At 45.4% G+C, this 24279-nt stretch overlaps 1 protein-coding gene across 1 annotated transcript in view; it reads left to right on the top strand.

Annotated features, from left to right (window-relative positions):
• GAS7 (growth arrest specific 7) overlaps nucleotides 1-24279 on the top strand; it is a 283465-nt gene that overhangs the window by 47687 nt on the left and 211499 nt on the right. The window lies entirely within an intron of this gene.

Below are 24279 nucleotides of genomic sequence, written 5' to 3'. Positions count from 1 at the left end.
GCAAAAAAGAAAAAAAAATATTTAACAGCCTCATTACCAAGTCCAAATGACTCCAATGTGCTGCCTTTTGTAGGTGTTCATTCAACAACTGCCAGAGGTGAGGAGAAAAGTTACATTTCAAAGCCTCACTACCATCACTGTATCCATTTACACTTTTTTGAGTACTTAACCAGTTAAGAGACAGACAGAGAAGAAAAGGAGAGGAAAAAAAGGAAAGAGTCAAAAAGGAATGGGTGGAAGGGAGAAAGGAAAAATGAAAGTTGAAGTGTGCAAGAGAGTGCCTGGGTTTGAGGTGGGAGGTCAGATGAAATTAACGTGAATGTCACAACCAGACTTCCTTTTGGGAGTTAGTGAATTAGTCATCACTTAGTATGCTGCCCTTTTAATTTCTAATTAGCTGGCTAACCCTCTATTTCTAGGTCTTTAAAAAAATAGTTGATATTTTTTTCTTTATTGAGATAAAATTCACATAACATAAAACTCACTTATCTGCAGCACACAGTTCAGTGGTTTATAAGATATTCACTGTCTTGTATTCTAGTATATTCACTAACTACAGAACATTTCCATCATCTCAGAAAGAAACCCCTTTTCTGTTAGCCATCACCCCCATTCACCCTCCCCTCCACCTTAATCCTAACAACCACTAATCTGTCTCTGGATTTGCCTATTCTAGACATTTCACATAAATAGAATCATATTATACAGTATGTGGCCTTCGGTGTCTGGCCTCTTTCGCTTAGTGTAATGTTTTTGAGGTTTATCTATAACATGCGTCAATGCCTCATTCCTTTTCATGACTGAATAGTATTCCATTATCCTGATTTGCCACATTTTAGCTGGCCATCAGTTGATGGACATGTGGATTGGTTATACTTTCTAGCTATTGTGAATAATGCTGCGACAAACATTGGTATACAAGTTTTTTTTTTTGTGGGACATGTTTTCAACTCTCTTGGGTTTCTACCTAGGAGTGGAATTATCAGATCATATGGGACTCTGTGCTTAACTTTTTGAGGAACTGCCAAACTGTTTCTGCCTCTTCCACCTCTAATCCTCAAATGGAATCAATGGAAAGTTGCAAAAACATAAGTTGGTTTTTGTGTTCTTTGGCTGCAGTATCCTTAAATTATATTAGGTGAGATACGTTATGTATTTAAAAATGGAACCGGCATGGTGGCTCATGTCTTTAATCCCAGCACTTCGGGAGGCTGAGGCAGGTGGATCAACTGAGATCAGGAGTTTGAGACCAGTCTGGGCAATGTAGAAAAACCCTGTCTCTACTAAAAATACAAAAATTAGCTGGGTGTGGTGGCGGGAGCGTGTAATCCCAGCTACTCTGGAGGCTCAGGCAACAGAATTGCTTGAACCCAGGAGACAGAGGTTGCAGTGAACCGAGATTATGCCATTGCACTCCAGCCTGGGCGACAGAGCAAGACTCTGTTTTTTGTTTTTTTTTTTTTTTTTTTTTTTTTTTTTTGAGACGGAGTTTCGCTCTTGTTACCCAGGCTGGAGTGCAATGGCATAATCTCGGCTCACCGCAACCTCCGCCTCCTGGGTTCAAGCAATTCTCCTGCCCCAGCCTCCTGAGTAGCTGGGATTACAGGCACGCACCACCATGCCCAGCTAATTTTTTGTATTTTTAGTAGAGACGGGGTTTCACCATGTTGACCAGGATGGTCTCGATCTCTCGACCTTGTGATCCACCCGCCTCGGCCTCCCAAAGTGCTGGGATTACATGCTTGAGCCACCGCGCCCGGCAAGACTCTGTTTTAAATGAATGAATGAATGAATAAATAAATAAATAAAGCAAGCAAGCAAGCTGGGTGGGGTGGCTCACACTTGTAATCCCAGCACTTTGGGAGGCCGAGATGGCCAGATCACCTGAGGTCAGGAGTTTGAGACCAGCCTGACCAACATGGAGAAACCCTGTCTCTACTAAAAATACAAAATTAGTCAGGCGTGGCAGTGCATGCCTGTAATCCCAGATATTCGGGAGGCTGAGGCAGCAGAATCAACCCTGGAGGCAGAAGTTGTAGTGAGCCGAGATTGCACCATTGCACTCCAGCCTGGGCAACAAGAGTGAAACTCCGTCTCGAAATAAATAAATAAACAAACAAATAAATAAATAAATAAATATAAAAATAAAAATGGATCCTCTTCTGTTTAGGCTGACATGCCTTGCAGCAACCTTGTGGAACAGGAAGATGGCTTGTTGGTTCATACGAGCCAGGGTCCTCCAGCGTTTATTTGCCATCCAGTAAACCTGATGGATACACTTTTCTGTCCCAGAGAGGATTCTTAACCAGTAGCAACAGGTTATCCAACGGACGCAGGTGGAGAAGGGTCTAGGTCAGGGGTCCCCAAACTACGGCCCGCATGCCACATGCGTCCCCCTGAGGCCATTTATCTGGCCCCCGCCGCGCTTCAGGAAGGGGCACCTCTTTCATTGGTGGTCAGTGAGAGGAGCACAGGATGCATCCGCAAAGTGCAGCGTTGCTCACGTACAGTACTACTTCCGGTGACGCCGGACGCACGCGTCACGGCTCTGGAAGCGCGTCATATGACGCACATCCGGTCTGCGGCTGTGGCGCCCCTCATCACTGGAAGCAGTGTGAAATAACAGCAGAAGTAGGAAGAAAGGTAAAGCACTATAACCATTACTACACAGTACAATGGCCCCCATACTCCCCCAAATGTACAACAACATAATGGCCCCTATAACCTCCCTTTGCCCAAAAGTTTCCCCCGACATTACTACACACCGTGTTTCCCGTATTATAAGACCCTGTCTTATATTTTACCCGCAAAAGACGGGGGCTGTCTTATTTTTAGGAGATGTCTTATAATAGGGGAAACATGCAGCAGTGGGCTTCCTACAGAAGAGGCCCACCGCTGCTGCAGATGTCCAGGACGCTGTATACACAGTGTCACAGGTTGATCACCGCCATCCCTGTATATAGCACTGGAGGTGGTGCTGGGCCTGAGACACTGTATACTGCTGTCTGGGATAGTGGAGGCAGCAGCGCTGGCTGTGAAGGGTGTCACACCTTGCATAGTCCGGACCTGCAATGGTCTGAGGGACAGTGAACTGGCCCCCTGTGTAAAAAGTTTGGGGGACCCCTGGTCTAGGTTAACCAAAACCAACGAGGCAGCTTTTCACCTCACAAAAATAACCTCCCAACACCAGAACACAACCAGGAAACTTAAAAATGCAAAAATCAGGGTATTTTTTTGACTCCCTTTCTCAAGCTCCTAAATCAAAAATGCTTGTGCTTAGCCAATAATTAACGTTCATGTGTGCTTTACGATTTTTCAAGTGCTCTCACATGAGATATATGGTCGGCTCTCACAGCAGCTCCATGTGCTCCAACGAGCAGTTACTATTTCCATCATCTTGATTTTTCAGCTGGGGACGTGGGAGGCTCAGAATTTGTGATTTGCCGCCAGGTTAGGAAGTGGCAGTTAGTAAAAGACAGACTTGGCATTCAGACCTTTTGACTTGGAGTTCTGTACTCTTTTTATTATGAGCTCTTGGCAGTGTTCACACTGTTTTAAAATCTAGATAAAGGTACTCTGATTTTTTTCCCCCAGAGTCACATCAAGAGAGTTTGAACTTGGCTTTGGGAAGCTTCTATAAACATTATAGTCGGATCTTTGGCATGAGAGAGAGAAATGCCTGTGTGTACCCCTGATCCCTACACGTGTGTACAAGCCCACTTGCCCAGTATATTTTTACAAGCGTGTTTTCTGCGTTAATGCATGTGAGGTTTCTTATCCTTCTTGGCTGATCTAAATGCCTTACTTTTGAGCTGTAACAGGCAATGTTAGGATGTTCCTGTTACTTTAAATAGCTGGTAAATTCCAAACTGGTGGAGAGGCTCAGCTGTGGGCTCAAAGACTGTTTATAAAAACTTTGGGGATGTTTCCTTTTGTCTGCATGTTTTAGAAATCAGCTTAATTGAGGTTGTCTGAGCATTTTTGTAAATTTCAGAGAGGCAGTTGTGTATTATACTTCACTCTGATTAAACACAGAGACACATGCATGTCACCTTCTGCCCCCACACAAGCCCCACTGCCGGCTTTTCCTGGAAGTGTGAAAACACCTATTTGTTTATTCAGAAGCCATAAACCAGGCACACAGTGGAACATGTGCAAGTATGATGAACAAAGTACCTTACAGTGCTTAAAAGCTAATTGAGTAGGTATGGATCAGTATTTTGTAATTAACATGTTTAAAAAAACCCCCAGCAAACCAGATGACCAAGCATTTGAAGAGGGCTTTTGACTTCTTTCTTGCTTACTGTAATTCTTGACTTAATAGGTAAATCTCAACTTCGAATGCCCACAGGAACACAGATTCAGAGATAGTACATCCTCAATGAAGGAATATTCTTTTTGTTTTTTTTTTTTTTTTTTCCTTGAGATGGAGTCTCAACTCTGTCACCTAGGCTGGAGTGCAGTGGGGTGATCTTGGCTCACTGCAGCCTCTGCCTCCCGGGTTCAAGCAGTCCTCCTGCCTCAGCCTCTTGAGTAGCTGGGATTACAGTTGTGCACCACCATGCCTGGCTAATTTTTGTATTTTTAGTAGAGATGGAGTTTCACCATGTTGGTCAGGCTAGTCTCAAATTCGTGATCTCATGATCCGCCCACCTCAGCTTCTTAAAGTGCTGGGATTACAGGTGTGAGCCACCCCACCTGACCCAGTGAAGGAATTTTTATTGTCTAACTACAGAAAGACAGAGACCTTTAAATTGTTAACCCCTGAGCATGGTTTAGCCTGTTTCATACTGAGGTGGTCAGTTTCGAAAGCGTCCAAGCTGAGTGAGCATCACAGTCTCCTGGAGGGGTGTGTAAACCCTAATGCTGGGCCTCCCCCCAGAGCTATTGGTTCAGTAGTTTGGAGTGGGGCCTGAGCAACCATACTTCTGGCCAGTTCCCAGATGATGATTCTGGTGCTGCCGGTCTGTGGTCCACACCACGTGGCGAGGCTTTAGAGAATTCACTCCCTGACTCTTGAGGGGACTCTCCCTTGTAAAGAAAGATATGAAATGCAGTCATATTTGGGAAAACTTGGCCAGGACATGCTCTCCAGGGCTCTCTTTGGATGCTATTTCTGAGGTTGCCCTTGGAAGAAGGTGGGTTTGATGGGCCGGTGGGCACACTGGACTATGAAAGATGAAAACATTCCATTTCTTATCCATGACTTCAATTTAATGCTCATTTTGGGCCCAGATACCTCAAAGTTCTGGGATTATCTAACTTGGTTCTGTGAAAGTTCAGGGTGCCTTGGTGCTTGATGTGGGCAGCTTTACCCCTGAGTTTGGGAAGGGGGGTACCAGTTGCTTCCTTTGCCTTCCTTGCATGTGTGTGGATGCTGTTTCTGGATTTGTCCTCTGTAGCCACCATTCTCCCAAGGTCCATCAGAGCAGGGCCTGATCCATGACAAGGACCTGCTGGTTCAAAGGCTCTGGGCCTCACCCTCTGGAACCCTCCTGGGAAGAACCTGGTTTTCTGACTAGCAGGGACAAGTTCTCATTGTTGACATGGTTGATTTTGCTTCCACAAAAGCATAATAATGAGCCATTCTACTTCTTTGAACTCCAGGGTTACTGCCCTTTGAGACCTGGGAGGTGTCCCTCATTTTGGGGGTCTTAGAATATATTCCTGTACCCCCTCCCAAGGACTCCCTTCCCTCAGTTGGCTCCTAGGCCATCCGTCCTGACCACAAAAGCCCCCGCCCCCTCCTGGCCCAGCTATACTGCGTGTTCAGCAGTAGGCATGGTTGTATCCCTGGCAGGAATGGCAGAACTGCCAGTGTCCCCTAAATCCATGCCAGGATTGGAGCACAGATCGGGCTGCTGCAGCTGCAGGAACTCAGAACTTGGTCCTGGGGGCCCTGAGTGCTGCTTATCCTCAATGCTGCCCAGGACAGGCCACCAGGGCTTGGTTCTATGGCCTTGTAAGGTTTCGTCCAAGCCTCTGCTGCCTCCTTCCTCCCGCTGACTTTTCTGACAGTGAACCTGGAGAGCTCTTCTGGTCTTACACACTGCCTGAGCTTCCCCCGGTCGCCTTTTCTTTAGCTTTACCGGGGCATGACTTGCTCCAGAGGAACCCTGAAGTTCTGTCGTTCTTTCTGTCTTCTTTCCCCAGTGCTTCTCTGATTTATAGAGAGTGTTTTCTTTCTTTTTCATGTGCACTTGAGCATTGAATGCAGGCGTCTCTGCGATTCTTTTCCTCAGCAGTACCTGTCCCAGTGCTGCTGGCTGTCAGCCCCAGAAAGCAGGGCATTTGCAGCCCTCAGCTGAGCCAGGCTGCCTGCCAGTGTGGGGCTGTGGATTTCTGTTGGTCATCTGCCTTCTGCCTGGGGGCAGCCTTTATTGCAACATGGCCCAGCCACCGTTTGGAACCTACTAACTCCTGTTATGTGTTGTTTCCTCCTTTCCCATCCAGTTGCCTGTCTCTGGTGATGGTTTGGTTTCTAGAAGGTTCTAGTCAAAGACAGGCAGGAACTATTGATCTGGCCTGTACCTGCCATGCAGTTCTCATCTAGCTTAAAGACATAATAGACTTTTTCTTAGAAATGTAACATCTGGCCAGGCATAGTGGTTTATGCCTGTAATCCCAGTGCTTTGGGAGGCCAAGGCAGGAGGATGGCTTGAGCCCAGGCGTTCAAGACCAGCCTGGGCAACATAGCAAGATCCTATATCTAGAAATGTTTTACAAAATTATCTGGGCATGCTGGTGCATGCCTGTGGTCCCAACAACTTGGGAGGCTGAGGTGGGAGGATTGCTTGAGCCCTGGAGGTCAAGGCTGTAGTGAGCCGTGATTGTGCCACTGCACTCCAGCCTGGATGACAGAGCATCTCTGTTTCAAAAGAAAAAAAAAAAGTAACATCCACAGAATCCACAGAGAAGGATTTGCATAATAATTTACCAGATCCTTTCTCACCTGATACTGGGCATCTGCTGAGATTGGCCACTCACTTTGGGTTGATCTTACAGCTTTGAAAGCATGCAAGGGCCCCAAAAATGCCTCCTGGAGCCTGTGCTGCTCTGAGCATAGTTGTTCCCTTTCATTTTGGGATAGCAGTAGGCGTGAGCTACCATGCCTGACATCCTATCTCCGATTATAGTCACGTCCAGAGTTACTAGAGGGGGTAAGACTTCAACATACCATTTTTTTTTTTTTTTTTTTTTTTTAGATGGAGTCTTTCTCTGCTGCCCAGGCTCAAGTGCAGTGGTGCAATCTCGACTCACTGAAATCTCTGCCTCCCGGGTTCAAGCAATTCTTCCACCTCAGCTTTCCAGGCAACTGGGATTAGAAGTGATCACAATTCTGCCTGGCTAATTTTTTTTGTACTTTTGGTAGAGACAGGGTTTCGCGATGTTGGCCAGGCTGGTCTCGAACTCCTGACCTCAGGTGATCTGGCCACCTTGGTCTCCCAAAGCGCTGGGATTACAGGGCAGATTTTTAGTTTTCGTATTGGGAGGACGCAGTTCAGTTCATCACATACTCCCTGTTATTGATGTCTGAACCCCCGTGAGTTCAACCTGCACCGTCATATAGAACTGTGTGGGTGGATCAAGGTTGTAATCTATTAAAATATTATCTAAGTTTGAAATATATTGGGGATACCTCAGAATATTTTTCTATAAGAATTATGATTGGTTTTAGTTCTGTCATTTTATGTGTTTTTAAACCTTTAACAGGGGGTACGGTGGCTCATGCCTGTAATTCCAGGACTTTGGGAGACTGAGGCAGGCAGATCACCTGAGGTCCTGTCCAACATGGCAAAACCCTGTCTCTGCTAAAAATACAAAAATTAGCCAGAAGTGGTGGCCCGTGCCTGTAGTCCCAGCTACTCAGGAGACTGAGGCAGGAGAATCGCTTGAATCTGGGTGGCGGAGGTTGCAGTGAGCCGAGATCACGCCACTGCACTCCAGCCTGGGCAACAGAATAAGACTCCATCTTAAAAACAAAACAAAACAAACTTTAATAATATGTTATTTAGTATATGATCTGTTTTATTGACTTTATTTTGTAAGTGCAGTTTTTTTCTGGCAATTGGAAAGATTTATGGTCTGCTTTGAGTTCTGGTAGTTATCTTTGTAACTTCTATGTAACTTTTAAACATACCCCATCCTTTACAATCTGCTTTAAGTTCTGGTACTTATCTTTGTAACTACTATGTAACTTTTAAACATACCCCATCCTTTACAATCTGCTTTAAGTTCTGGTAGTTATCTTTGTAACTGCTATGTAACTTTTTAACATACTTTATCCTTTATAAGCTCCTTTGAGTTCTGGTACTTATCTTTGTAACTACTATGTAACTTTTAAACATACCCCATCCTTTACAATCTGCTTTGAGTTCTGTTAGTTATCTTTGTAACTACTATGTAACTTTTTACATAAGCCATTCTTAACTTTTTAGGCAGTACCTACTGAGTCATCACCATGAACTTGACAAAATTATTCTGGAAAGTGTTAATCTTAACAAAAATCACATTTATTATGCTTTATTTTTAAAGAAAATGTGTAAGTTTAACCCTCGCCACAGGGCTACATTGGAAGGTATCTGTCACACACATTTGTTTGTTTTTTTGAGACTGAGTTTTGCTCTTGTTGCCCAGGCTGGAGTGCAATGGCAGGATCTTGGCTCATTACAACTTCCGCCTCCTGGGTTCAAGTGATTCTCCTGCCTCAGCTTCCCAAGTAGCTGGGACTATAGGCGCTCACCACCACACCTGGCTAATTTTTGTATTTTTAGTGGAGACGGGGCTTTGCCATGTTGGCCAGGCTGGTCTTGAACACCTGACCTCCGGTGATCTGTCTGCCTCGGCCTCCCAAAGTGCTGGGATTACAGGTGTGAGCCATCATGCCTGGCCATCTATCATACACATTTTAAAGGTGGGGAATTTGAGGCATAGAGAGGTACCAGAACTTGCCCAAGGCCGTTTATGTTAGTATCTAGCAGAGCTGGGATGGGACCTGGAGTCTGTGATTCCACAGCTTTGGCCCCTGATGCTGCCTTGTTGGGTCTGCACGTTTTAGGTAACTGTCTCTCCTCCCCAGTTCTTTCCCTTTTACTTCTTTGGAGCTGGACTCTTTGCAGGGAAGTGACTCAGAGCTGGAGGTTTTCGTGAGATTTGGACTTACCCTGGGAATCTGGGGGTCTGTTCAGGGGTACCCTGGCACTCATTCAAACAGTGGCTTTAATATCCCCTTGATGTGGTCTGTGAGCAGCTTTTTAAGGCAGGAAATTCCAGAGGTGAGTCAGGGCCAGAGCCTTGGAGCCACTTCCCTGGGTCCCCAGAAGCAGCCTTTCTTTGGCTATCAGAGGGGCATAGCTGGGTACAGACCAGGGTGGGGCCAGCCCAGCAACTGGCAGTATTGATGGAGATCCCTCTATGTCACCACTCCCTGCTTGCGGGGGTGGGGGGAACCATTGAGGCATAGTGGCCAGTGCGGGATGCTTCATCTTTAGCATTTGAATCTGCAGTGTTGTGCATACAGAAGTGACTCTTTTTATTTAAATCTGTTAGCATAAAGGGGCAGAGTAGCAGACTGAGTCTCTCCTGCTTTCCACTACCCCAGCCTTCAGCATTCCATTTCCAGCTTCTCTAGGACACTCCCACGCCATGGGCCACCTGCCCTTTGGACTTACAGTGAGGAGCAAATTAGCTGTGTCAGTCAGAGTTCACATGGAGAAGCAGAATGAATAGGAGAAACACACAATGACACAGATGTAGGCATACTCATAAACACAGACACACATGTAGACACAGACACATACACTAGCTATATAGACATAATATGCACAAATAGACACAGACACACATGTATACACACAAACACGTAAACATAGACACAGGTACACACAAACAAATGAGGACATCCACATTTTTATTTATGGACTTATTTTTGAGACAGGGTCTCACCCTGTCACCCAGGCTGGTGTGCAGTGGCCATCACGGCTCATGGCAACCTCAACCTCCTGGACTCAGATGATTTTCCTGCCACAGCCTCCCAGGTAGCTGAAACCACAAGCATGCACCGCCATGCTTGGTGAGTTTTTAAATTATTTGTAGAGACAGGGTTTCCCTATGTTGCACAAGCAGTCCTTTAACCTTGCCCTCCTAAAGTGCGGTGTGAGCCACCGTGTCCAACCCCTGCATTTTAAAAGAGAGTTTTCACAGAATATTAGTCTTATGCCATTGTGGGGCTGGCTAAGTAGTCTCTGGCAGGCTGTCATCTCCATGTCTGCTGATGGAGCATGAAGTCTACAGGAAAGGTGAAGGTAAGAGGAGGTCATGAGCAGGCTACAACCTGTGGACATGAGCTGGAACCCCACAGGATGGCATAAAATTGTTTTTGACTTCGATAGTATGGGTATCCTGCAGGATGTGGGACCCTTTGTCATGGAGCTAACCATGTGTACTGGCTCAGGAGCTGGAGAAGCTGATGGAGGCTACAGGGGAGGGTGGAGTAGTTGGGGGTCTGGGCACTGCTCCATGCTTCATGCCAATGAGGCAGATCAGCAGATCAGCAACAATGTGCATGAGCTATGGAGTCTCTGCTTCCTCCCTTTCACCCACCACATCTCCCAGAAGTTGTCCTGTGGTCTACTCTAAGCAGAATGTATATGGAAAGGAATTCTGGGAACTGAAGTTCAGCCTAGCCATGCTGACACGGTAGAGAGCCATTCTATCTGCAGAAGATTGAGTGAGGGGGTGGGAAGACAGCAGGCTCGGGAGTCAGAACTATTTAAATTGTAGTCTCGACTTCCTTGACGTGGGAAATCATCTGATCTGTGCCTCTTCCATTAGTGGAAATCATAATACAAATGCCCTCTTTGCAAATTAGAAAGATTAAATGGAATTTAGAATGTTGAGTATCTCACTTTGCTCTTGGACCTGGGGTAAGAAATCTGAGACCTTTCACAGTTCTTGATACTAACCAGTAACATAATGTCTCTACTTAATAGAATTTGACTCTGTCCCCTGGACATGGAAATGGTTTCTTTACATAGGGCTTATAGATTCCTTGTGTTAAGTTCATTTCCAGGTTGTTGATAATTTCTTCTTGTTGTTGTGAGTGAAATTTAGTTACGTTTTAAAATTGGTTATTGATGATACATGGTTCCAGAATGTTGCTAATAAATAGCTGTGTTCCTGTCTTGAATGAGAATTCCTCTGGAGTTTCCTCATAACTCTGATACTGGCTGTTGGTTTTAGATAGCATTTATATTTTCTATTTAGCATTTTAATGTCCTTTTTTTTATGTCTGTTTTTCAGTGTCTTCCTGGAGAATATAAAACTAGGCTGGTGCTAATACCACGAAGAGGTGTTTTTAAAGCCACAAATAGATGTGGGATTTTATCAAATGATGTCTTGGCAGCATCTCTCAAGATGAACATATATATATATATATATTTCATTTTTGAAATATTAATATGATTAACAATATGAATAGACTTTTTACCAGGATAGAATATTGAAATCTGAGGTGACTTGATGGAAAGAGCATAGTACAGGGTGTCTAGAAAGCTGGATTCTAGTGCTAGTTTGGTTTTTTATTTCAAATTTGGCCTGGACAAGTCAGTATGTTTCATCATTCCTTTAACAAATATCCCACATTCATATTTCCTTTTCTGTAACATGGCAATAGTTATGTATATCCTCCCTGTCTTACTAGGGAGTTGGAAGGTCATCGTGAATTAGTAAGTCCTTCCTTTATATTTATTTAAGCACCTTCACATCTGCTAAAGAACCTTGAAAAAAGTGTAAAATGAGGGGATATGATCTTATTTACTGTACCGTGGTCAACCAAAACTCATTGTTCTGCCTCCCTCCTTCCCTCCCTCCCTCCTTCCCTCCCTCCCTCTTTCCCTTCCTCCAGCAAGTATTTATTAAGAAACTTCAGAGTGGTCAGGGGAGGTGGCTCACACCTGTAATCCCAGCACTTTGGGAGTCCAAGGTGCACAGATCAACTGAGGCCAGGAGTTCAAGACCAGCCTGGCCAACATGGCAAAACCCTGTCTCTACTAAAAATACAAAAAATTAGCTGGATGTGGTGGCAGGCACCTATAATCCCAGCTACCTGGGAGGCTGAAGCAGGAGAATTGCTTGAACTCGAGAGGTGGAAGCCGCAGTGAGCCCAAATTGCACCATTGTACTCCTCCAGCCTGGACAGCAAGAGTGAAAGAAACTCTGTCTCAAAAAAAAAAAAAAAAAAAAAAAAAGAAACTTTAATGTGCTAGGAATTGTTCTAGACAGAGGGAATACAGCAGTTAGAAAGTAGACAAATTCCCTGCACAGTACCACTTACATTCCAAGAAACAAGCACTCATATACATGTCAGCTAAGTGATATGTACTATGAAGATAAATAAAATGGGGAAGAGGGATGAGGAAGCATAGAGAGTGGGGCAGGTTGCAGGGAGGTTTACTTTAAATGGGGTAGTCAGAGAAGACCTCTCTGAGGTGACGTTGGAGCAGAGAACTTCATGGAGAGAGGGAATGAGCCATGTGAAAATCCGGGGAGGAAGGTTCCAGGCAGAAGGAACAGTAATTGTAAAGGCCCTGAGGAACGGCAGTGACGCTCACAACGTTTGAGTTGGGTGAGCAGGTAAGAGAGGGAAAGAATTTGAGTTCTCTTTTCATTATTATTATTATTATTATTATTATTATTTTTTTTTTTTGAGACGGAGTTTCGCTCTTGTTACCCAGGCTGGAGTGCAATGGCGCGATCTCGGCTCACCGCAACCTCCGCCTCCTGGGTTCAGGCAATTCTCCTGCCTCAGCCTCCTGAGTAGCTGGGATTACAGGCACGCGCCACCATACCCAGCTAATTTTTTGTATTTTTAGTAGAGGCGGGGTTTCACCATGTTGACCAGGATGGTCTCGATCTCTCGACCTCGTGATCCACCCGCCTCGGCCTCCCAAAGTGCTGGGATTACAGGCTTGAGCCACCGCGCCCGGCCCTCTTTTCATTATTGTTGTTGTTTTTTGAAGTTGGGTCTTGTTCTGTTGCCCAGGCTGGAGTGCCGTGTGGCCATCTCAACTCACCGCAACCTCTACCTCCTGGAATCAAGCGATTCTCCTACTTCAGCCTCCTGGGTAGCTGGTGTGCACCACCATGCTTGACTATTTTTTTGTAAAGATGGGGTTTTGCCATGTTTCCCAGGCTGGTCTTGAACTTACAGATTCAAGTGATCCTCCTGCCTTGGCCTCCCAGGGTGCTGGGAGTTTTACAGGTATGAGCCATGATGCTTGGCCAGATTTGAGGTCTAAGACGTTGAAGAGGGTCAGATAATGCGGGAATTTGTGCCCCTCCCACTCTGTTTTTTTCTAAGTGCGAAAGGAAGCCGTTGCAGGCTTGTGAGCTGTGGGCGACAGCATCAGTTTTCTTGTCTTGCAGGATCTCTCTGGCTGCCCCATGCAGAATAGGTTGAAGCTGGTTTTAAATTGAGGCAGACAGACAGACTCGAGGGGTCACTCAGTCTGGGATGGTGACAGTGGAGATGGTGTCATGTGGAGGATTTGGATCCCTTTCTGCAGGAGGCACTGTCTGGATTTGCCATTTGTTGAAGATCTCATCTTCGGGACAGAGACTTGGCTTTTCCTGTAAGAAGAAAATGCATCGGCTGCCCTGCCTTCCACAGTCTGGGGAAATCTGGCCTGCCTTTTCCACAGCACCATTGTGCAGAGTTGGGAGAAACCCTGAGCTCACCCCCAGCAGCTCTCCAAACCTCTGGCTGGACTAAGTGTTGAAAATAACTAAGGGATTTGGATGTCCCCAGGAGAAATTCTGTCCTGAGGCCCAACCCAGAAATGGATTCCATGGTTGGATCTGATACCCGGAGGAAGTGGTTCCCCACTCGCCCAGCCTCCCCTTGGGTCTGGAGAGGCTTGTTCAGAAAGGAAGATGAGCAAGTTGGCTTCATGCCACACAGTTACAGTTTGCATTAGTCATAGGACACTTCACCATGGGGACATTGTGATTAATTAATAAGAGATGGAGACAACATTTGGGAGGCATTTGTTTTTATTCGGGGTGTCTTGTCCCTTCAGACAGTCCCTTGGCACTGTTCCAAGCTGAACCCACCCTCCCCACCCCCCCGCTCAGCGGGGCCAACTCACTAAGTCGTGCGCTTGCTCTTTCTTTAAACTCTCTTCCCAAATCTGAACTTCACAAAGTCTCATCTTCATCTCTCCCTAATATTACAGCATCAAGTCTTCCCCTACTGTTTTCTGCTAAGTTGAATTCTCTCTCTTTAGATCTGCTGACAATTTATTTCCTTCTCAGAGCATAGGCATCCAGTCCTGAGCACTGAAAACACCCCCCTTTGCTGGTGGGTACCTCCCGATCCCTCAGTTGTAAGGTCTGTGGATGTCTGCAATGGGTCATGCAAGCTTATTGGGCATGGAGCTCAGAGGCGGTACCCGGGCTGTGGGTGGATAGGAAAGACAAAGAAGGCATTCTGCCCTCTCTACTGGCTTATTCCTACCATGTGGAGACAGGAAACCACACATTAAAAACAACGTTAAAAGATGAGATCGGGAACTTAAACAGATATAAACCAGCAGAGCGTGATGGGCCATTTATAGGCCCACCCACTTAATCAAAGAGAAATCTCTCAGGCTGGCTCAGTCCCTGGACTACTGGTGGAGTGCCAATCTGAGTAATGGACAGAGGAGCAGCATTGCAGAGGTCTGGAAGGCTAGTTTTTTGTTTGTTTGTTTTGAGTCAGAGTCTCTCTGTTGCCAGGCTGGAGTGCAGTGGCGTGATCTTGGCTCACTGCAGCCTCTGCCTTTTGAGTTCAGGCGATTCTCCTGCCTTAGCCTCCCGAGTAGCTGGGACTACAGGTGCCCACCACTATCCTTGGCTAATTTTTGTATTTTTAGTAGAGACGGGGTTTCATCATGTTGGCCAGGATGGTTTTGATCTCTTGATCTTGTGATCTGCCTGCCTCATCCTTCCAAAGTGCTGGGATTACAAGTGTGAACCAGTGGAAGGCTAGTTTTGAGGTAGGATGTGGGACTTGACTCTGGAGGTGGGCCGTGGACACCCAGCCAAATTGAAGTCTAGCTAAAACAGAGGCGGGGTGGAAGCAGCTTCCCAAAACACACACCCACCACTGTGCCATGTTATTTTACCATTGCCATGGCAACATCTGGGGATTACCCCCCCTTTCTGTGGCAATGGCTGAGGACCCCAAAGTGACCATCTTTTTTCTAGAAATTTCTGCATAAACCACCCTTTAATCTATACGTAATTCAAAGTGGATGTAAATATAACCACAGAACTGCCCTGAGCTGCTCCTCTCTGCCTAGGGGATAGCCCTGCTCTGCAAGGGCAGTCACGGGCTGTAACTCTGTGGCTTCAGTACAGCTGTTTTCGTCCATCCTACTCCCAGCTTGGCCTTGAACTCTTTCCTCGAGGAAGCCAGGAACCCTTGTGAGGTAGGTCTCACTTTGGGGCTTACCTGCCCGGCATCAGTTTCAGGACAAGAGAAAGGGCCATTCCGTGTGGAGAAAAGGAATCCTTGCACAGTGTTGGTGGCAAATATCAGTCAGTTCAGCCGTTATGGAAAACGGGATGGAGGTGCCCCAAAAAATGAAAAATAGGATTACCATACTGTCCATGGATCCTACTACTGGGTATATAGGCAAAGGAAATAAAATCAGCGTATGAAAGAGATGTCTGCACTCCCAGGTTCACTGAGTCCTGTTCACAGTAGCCCAGAGAGGGAATCCACCTAAGTGTCTACCATTGAATGAATGGATAAAGAAAATGTGGTACAGGTTAAGCGTCCCAAAAGAGAAAATCTGAAATCCCACATGCTCCCAAATACGAAACTCTTTGAGTGCTGACATGATGCTCAAAGGAAATGGTCACTGGAGCATTTTGGTTTTGGATCTGGAATGCCCAATCTGTATATATACACAATGGGAAACCATTCAGCCTTAAAAAAAGAGAAAATCAGGCCCAGCAAGGTGGCTCACCTGAGGTGAGCACTAATCCTAGCACTTTGGAAGATTGAGGTGGGCAGATCACCTGAGGTCAGGAGTTCAAGACCAGCCCAACCAACATAAACCCTGTCTCTACCAAAAATACAAAATTAGCTGGGCAAGGTGGCACATGTCTGTAATCCCAGCTACTCAGGAGGCTGAGGCAGGACAATTGCTTGAACCCAGGAGGCGAAGGTTGCAGTGAGCTGAGATCATTGTACTCTAGCCTGGGCAATAAGAGCCAAACTCTATCTCAAAAAATAAAATAAAATAAAATAAAATAAAATAAAATAAAATAAAATAAAATAAAATAAAATAAAAAAGAAAGAAAAAGAAAAAGAAAAAATTCTGTTATTGTGACGACATGGATCAACCTGGAAGACGTTACACTAAGTGAAATAAGCCAGGCCACAGAAAGATAAATACCATGTGATCTCATTTATATGTAGAATCTAAAAAAGTTGAACTCACAGAAGCAGAGAGTAGAATGGTGATTACTAGGGGCTGGGTGGGGTGGGGTCAGGGGTAGGGGGTTGGGAAGATGTTAGTCAAAAAATACAAAATTTAGTTATGAGGACTAAGTTCAGGAAATCGTGACTATAATTAATAACTGTATTATATTTTAAAAATTGCTACAAGAGTAGATTTTAACTGTTCTCACCACAAGTAAGTATGTGGAGTAATACATAGGTTAATAAGTTCAATTGAGACACTCCGCAGTTTATGTACACCATAAACATGTTGTAAACCATAAGTATATACAATTTTAATTTGTTAATTAAAATAAAATCTGGCCCAGCTCAGTGGCTCATACCTGCAATCTCAGCACTTTGGGAGTCTGAGGCAGGTGAATCATTTGAGGCCAGGAGTTCAAAACCAGCCTGGCCAACATGGTAAAACCCTGTCTCTACCAAAAATACAAAAATTAGCTGGGCGTATTGGCACGTGCTTATAATCCCAGCTACTTGGGAGGCTGAGATAGAAGAATCACTTGAACCCAGGAGGCAGAGATTGCAGTTAGCTGAGAACATGCCACTGCACTCCAACCTGGGCAATGGAGCGAAACTCCATCTCATAAAAGAAAAAAATATAAATATAGATATAGATATAGATATACACATTACACATACACAGATAATAAAATATAAAATATAAATATATATAATCAAATTATAAAATTTGAAAAAAGGAGAAAGGACTGATTTTGAAGGGAAGGGTATATTTGAGAGAGTTTGTCTGTCTGTTGGTGGGTGTGTCTTTTGGAGAAGGATGCCTGCAGGGGAGAAAGGCCAAGTCAGAAGGGCTCGGGAGGAATTGAAAGTCTTTTGGTGAAAAGCAGGAAATGGATGTTGGGGTGGGGGTCAGAGGAGCAGCTCTTAAGCCTGTGAGTCAGTTTGAAAGAAGCGGGTAAAATTTAAAATGTTGCTACGTGTTATGAATGAAGCCCCTCCCCACAGCCTTTTAAAAAGAGACTTTAAAGATTAAATTGCTTTCAAAATAATTTTTTTTTTTCTTGAGACAGTGTCTCACTCTGTCGCCCAGACTGGCACAATCTTGGCTCACTGCAATCTCCACCTCCTGAGTTCAAGCAACTCTTGTGCCTCCGCTTCCCAAGGCAGCTGTGACTACAGGCGCACACCACCATACCCATACCCAGGTGATTTTTTGTATTTTTGGTAGAGACAGGGTTTCTCCATGTTGGTCAGGCTAGTCTCAAACTCCTGGCCTCAAGTAATCTACTTGCCTCGGCCTCCCAAAGTGAGGATGTCAAAATAATAATGGAATGTCAGACCAGGTTTAAAAGGAAGAGGCATTCTTCAGGGGGAGAAGTTACCAGCTATCGGCACCCAAGCAAAGACTCAGGTAAATCTGAGTAACAAGTGTTTAGTTAGGGGCACCAGATATTTACGAAAGAAAAGGAGTAAGCAAAAGAATTGTGAGTACGTGAGCATGTATTCATACATTCACGAGTACCTGTACAAAATGATAAAAACCTGTTAATGAGTGAATGAATGTATAAAAACGTGTTAATGAATGCATGAAAACATATACTCATGAATGTATTCATGCACTCATGAGCACATATATTCATACATTCATGAGTATATTTTCATGCAGTCATTGAATACATTTTCATACATTCATGAGTACATGTATTCGTTGAGTACTTTTTTTTTTGAGACGGAGTCTTACTCTGTCACTCAGGCTGGAGTGCAATGGCCTGATCTCGGCTCACTGCAACCTCCCTCTCTTGGATTCAAGCAGTTCTCTGCTAGCCTCCTGAGTAGCTGGGCTTACAGGCACCCACCACCATGTCTGGCTAATTTTTGTACTTTTTATTAGAGATGGGGTTACACCATCTTGGCCACACTGGTCTTGAACTCCTGATCTTGTGATCCACCTACTTCAGCCTCCCAAAGTGCTGGGATCACAGGCATGAACCCCACGTCAGGCCAAGTACATGTTTTTATATATTCATCAGTACATGTATTTCTTTCTTTCTTTCTTTTTTTTTTCTTGAGACTGAGTTTCACTCTTGTTACCCAGGCTGGAGTGCAATGGCACGATCTCGGCTCACTGCAGCCTCCGCCTCCTGGGTTCAGGCAATTCTCCTGCCTCAGCCTCCTGAGTAGCTGGGATTACAGGCACGCGCCATCATGCCTAGCTGATTTTTTGTATTTTTAGTAGAGATGGAGTTTCACCATGTTGACCAGGATGGTCTCGATCTCTTGACCTTGTGATCCACCCGCCTCGGCCTCCCAAAGTGCTGGGATTACAGGCACGAGCGACCGCACCCGGCCTTAATTTCATGTTTTAATACACTCATGAGCACATGTATTCATACATTCATGAGTCCATTTTCATGCAGTCACTGAGAACATTTTATACATTCATGAGTACATGTTTTCATGCATTCAGGAACGCATGTATTTGTACATTTATTCATGTTTGATTACACTCTTGAGCACGTGTTCATACATTCTTGAGCACATCTATTCATGTATTCATGAGTGCCTGTTTTCATATATTCATGAGTATATGCATTCACTGAGTACGTGTATTCATACATTCAGGAGAACATGTTTTCATTCATTCATTAACACGTTTTTATACATCCATTCATTAACACATTTTATTACTTCATAGTTTTTTTTTGTTTGTTTTTTTGTTTTTCAGACAGAGTCTCGCTTTGTTGCCCAGGCTAGAGTGCAGTGGCGCGATGCCAGCTCACCACAACCTCTGTCTCCTGGGTTCAAGCAATTCTCCTGCCTTAGCCTCTCAAGTAGCTGCGATTACAGGAGCATGCCATCATGCCCGGCTACTTTTCGTATTTTTAGTAGAGATGGGGTTTCACTATGTTGGCCAAGCTGGTCTTGAACTCCTGACCTCATAATCCACCCACCTTGGCCTACCAAAGTGTTGGAATTACTGGTGTGAGCCACAGCGCCTGGCACGTTACGTATTTTAATACACTCAAGGGCATATGTATTCATACATTCTCGAGCATGTCTATTCATACATTCATGAGTACCTGTTTTCATACATCATGAATATATGCATTCACTGAGTACATGTATTCGTACAATCATGAGTACATGTTTTCATAGCTCATGAGTACATGTATTTACCCAGTGCATGTTGTATGTTGATGAGTACATGCATTCATACATGCAGGAATATAGGAATACATGAGACTTTGTTTTGTTTTTTTTTTTTGAGACAGTCTCACTCTGTTGCCCAGGCTGGAGTGCAGTGGCTTGATCTTGGCTCATTGCAACCTCTGCCACCCAGGTTCAAACGCCTCTGTGCCTCAGCCTCCCAAGTAGTTGGGATTACAGACCTGTGCCACATATCTGGCTAATTTCTGTGTTTTTAGTAGAGACAGTGTTTCTCCATGTTGGCCAGGCTGGTCTCTAACTTCTAGCCTCAAGTGATCTTCCTGCCTTGGCCTCCCAAAGTGCTGGGATTACAGGCGGGAGCCACCACGCCTGGCCCAGGAATACATCAGACTCTGATGTTCTCATTGCTAACAAACAATGTTGGCTGTAATTATCAGCCCCCTGCCCTGCGTTCAGAAACACGAAGTTTAGGTGGGAAAGTAAAACTCAGTAATCACAGGTAAACAGAGACCAGTTGAGCACTGCTCTTATAGGTCTAGATATAGCTGTGGGAAGAGGCTCTCTGGGGAGGAAGAAAAGTTCTGGGTAACCTGGGCTGTGGCCGGGGAGGGTTTCAGGGAGGAGTATCAGATTGTAGTTGTGGCCTTGGCTTGGGTGTGGGAGTAATAGCAAAATCAGTGAGATACCTTTTATTTTTTGATAACAGCTTTATTGAGATATAATCTGCATACCGTGCAATCCACCCCGTAAACTGAATAATTCAGTGGTTTTTAAGTACATTCATGAAGTTGTGCAGTCATTATCATAATCAGAACATTTCCATCACCTCAAAAAGAAATGCCATGCCCGTTAGCAGTCACTTCCCGTTTCCCCCAACTCCGCCTTCCTTAGGGAGCTGCTTACCTCTTTCTATCGATTTGGCTATTTTGGGGATTGCTTATAAACAGAATGAAAACAATATGTGGCTTTTTGTATCTTGTTTCTTTCACTCAGCAGAATGTTTTTGGGGCTGGTTGTTGTTGTAGCATGTATTTTATTTCTGAATACTATTTCATTGGCATGGATAGATCACGCTTTGTGTATTTGTTCATCCATTGGTGGGCGTCATTTGGGTGTCTACTTTTCGGCCCTTTAGGAGGAATATTGGTAGGAACGCTTGCGTACATGTTTTTGGGTGGACAGATGTTTTTAACCTTCTTGGATATATGTATCCAGGAGTGGAATTGCTGGGTCACATGGTCACTGTGTTTAACCTTTGGAGGGACTGCCAGGCTGTTCTCCAGAGCCGCTGCAGCACCAGGATCGTATGAGGGTTCCCATTCCTCCACATCCTTGCCAACATTTGTTATTATTTATGTTTTTTATCATAGCTGTTCTAGTGGGTGTGAAGTGGTATGTCACTGTGGTTTTAATTTGCGGTTCCCTGAAGAGGACTGGTGTGGGCTGGCCATCTTTTCTTGTGCCTCTTGACTATTCATCTACCTTCTTTAGAGACAGGTCTATTTAGAGCCTTTGCCCATTTTGTAATTGAGTTACATTATAAATGCCTTTTAATTATTGGGCTATAAGTGTTCTGTATATATTTTAGATAAAAACCCCTTATCAGATATATGGTTTGTAAAAATATTCCAAAGGACATCAAGAAAGTGAAAAAAACCCCACAGAATTACTGATTTCAATGAAGACCAGTGTGCCAGTTTTTTCCTTTGATACCTTGTGCTTTTAATGTCATATCTATGAAGCCATTACCTAATCCAAGAAGATCATGAAGATTTACACCTATTTTTTTTTTAAGAGTTTTTTTGTTTTGTTTTCGAAATGGGGTCTCACTGTCTCCCAGGTTATAGTGCAGTGGTGCAATCATAGCTCACTGCAGCCTTGACCTCCCAGCCTCGAACAATCCTCCCACCCCAGCTACCCAAGTGGCTGGGACCACAGGCATGTGCCACCATGCCTGGCTAATTATTAAACTTTTCATAGAGACAGTGTCTTCTGCGTTGCCCAGGTGGGTCTCAAACTCCTGAGCTCAAGTGATCCACCCATCTCAGCCTCCCAAAGTTGCTGGGACCACAGGTGTGACCACGGTGACTGGCCGAGAATTTTCTAGTTTTAGCTCTTACATTTAGGCGTTTGACCCATTTTGAGTTAATTGTACACTGTGTGAGCAAGGAGTCCGGCTTCATTCTTTTGCATGTCAGTGTATCTTGCCTCAGCAGTTTGTTGAAAAGATGGACCAACCCTCTATTGAATTGTCTTGGCATTTTAGTCATCAAGGCTTCTCTTAACCTGTTAAGTCAAAGGATGAGAAAATGTCTTCTCGTGTCTATCTGCTGACCCACAGGGAGGAAACAAATCAATCAGGATCATTTAGGTTAAAAGATCATTTTGTTTGGAATTCGAAAAAAAAAAAAAAAGCAGCAAAATGGTCACTTAAAATTAAAGCAGGCAATGAATGTCGTATAAATATAAGTAATGAAATGCTGGGTTTTATGTTCTGGCCTAGTTAAGAGTGAGATGGGGAGGTATTTGGCCTCAGCTAGCTCTGGAATTCAGTGATCTGTGGATTGATACTCAGAACTCATTTTTGTTGAGTATGGGAGCCCCGGTTTTGGGTCTGTGGGTCTCCCATCCAACCCTCCCGTCCACTCCCTCTAAAGGCTCCTGGGAACAGCCAGAGGTCAGCGCAAGGACAGCCAGGCAGAGGGAACAGTCGTCTGTGGACTCTTCACAGATTGTTTTTTGGCCTGGATTTAGGAAGGGGATTAGGAAACTGTTTCCTCTCGAAGTCTCCACCGCAAAGTGGAATCCTGGAGCGCTGTGGCCTCCACCTCCCATGTGTGGGTTAGGCACTGGAGCCGCCCCGGAACTGCTGGTGTGGGCCGGGGAGGGTGCGTGCATGGCCTCTGTGTGTGACGGGGGCCCCAGCTGGGGCAGGGCCCAGCATTTGGCTCCCAGGCCTGGCCAGGCTCCCTGGAAGCTGGACCGAATCCCCAGCCGGCGCTGCCTCTCCTCGGAGTCCACCCAAGCTGAACGCCTGAGAGCAGAGGATTAGCTAAGCCCCAGATGTTTACGAGTCTGACTCACTGTGTGTGTGTGCTCCGTTGAGAGCTTATGTGGCCCGAGAGGTGGTCCTGGAATTTGTTCAGATCTTTGCGCGGGTTCTGGGGTTTAATCAGCATTTCCAAGGAGATGCTTAGGATTCCAGGATTTACTCAGAGATTCCTCTCCCGGTCCACTTCGCCTGGTTGGAACTTACCCAGTCTTGGGGGTTTAGGGGGACAGAGACTGGGGTCTGTTTGTACCTTGGAGGGGTCTTTCTGCCTCTGCTTTCCATCAGAGCCCTGGACTCTGGGGAGATTTTCTGCGTAAGATCTGTTGTTTTACTGTTTCAGATTAGCGTCTTGAAAATTAAAATTCTTTTTTTTTTTTTTTTTTTTTTTGAGACTGAGTTTCACTGTTGTTGCCCAGTCTGGAGCGCAATGGTGAGATCTTGGCTCACTGCAACCTCCGCCTCCTGGTTCAAGTGATTCTCCTGCCTCAGCCTCCCGAGTAGCTGGGATTACAGGCATGTGCCACCACGCCCAGCTAATTTTGTACTTTAGTAGAGACCGGGTTTCTCCAGGTTGGTAGGCCGGTCTGGAACTCCTGACCTCAGGTGATCCTCTCATCTCGGCCTCCCAAAGTGCTGGGATTACATGCGTGAGCCACAGTGCCCAGCCCTAAAATTAAAATTCTTGAATAAGAATTGTGTCCCGCAGCCCTGATTCTGTCCCTCTGTGAGTGCACAGCGGAAAGACTTTCAGGGTGGGACTGTTGGATGGGATGCTGGGGCTAAGAAAAATGGAGCGTTCCCCGCAGGAACTCGAGCCCAGGCCTCCTCCAGGCCACAGAGCCAGTGTGCTATGGTCCCCGCCTCCTGACCTGCCCATCCCCAGCTTGAGACTGACCTCCTTGGTCATGTTTGGTTCATCTTTACACGGCAGGCTATGCAGAAGTGAGAGGGCAACACGGGGGCCCCTGGAAGCCAAGGTTTCCCCTGACGCAAGCTGAGGCTTGGTGTGAGGAAGGGCTTATGGAAGAACTGCTTTCTTTTTCCCAGGGCTTCCTGCTACCCCACTGTCCAGAGCAAAGCCACAGAAGGTTGAACCGTCTTGATTTAGGGCTCAAGATGCAAGGAGTATCAGCCAGTCATTGGGAACACATGGCCAGCTGGAAGTCCACACTGTCCCAGTTGTGTAATGTTACCAATTGATTTAAATTAACAACAACAATAAACAGCGTAATGTGCTGGCCAGCACCTACCGGCGGGCTGGATCCAACCTTCAGGCCAGTAAACAGCCTGCACTCGCATGCAGGTTTCTAGACTCCCAGGCTCTGGTGCAATCTCCCTTCAAGTACACCAGGACTCTCTAGGGGAAGAAACAGAGACCCAGAGAGGTTAAGAAAGGTCACACAGCTTAAGCGGCCGGGCTGGGGTGTGAAGCCAGAACTGCCTCACTGTCTGCTGTGCTCTCATTGGGACTGGAGTCAGAGTCGGCTAAGTTCCTTCCGGAGCGTAATTTCTTCCCAGTGCCCCACACTCCTCCTAACCAATGCTCCTCACCCTCAAAAGAGGGCCGTTGTTTAACAAGTGAGTGGCT

The sequence above is a fragment of the Saimiri boliviensis genome, chromosome 17 (assembly GCF_048565385.1).
Source record: "Saimiri boliviensis isolate mSaiBol1 chromosome 17, mSaiBol1.pri, whole genome shotgun sequence".
NCBI lineage: Eukaryota > Metazoa > Chordata > Mammalia > Primates > Cebidae > Saimiri > Saimiri boliviensis.
The sequence above is the reverse complement of the archived record's forward strand: the minus strand, read 5'-3'. Positions and strand labels throughout refer to the sequence as shown.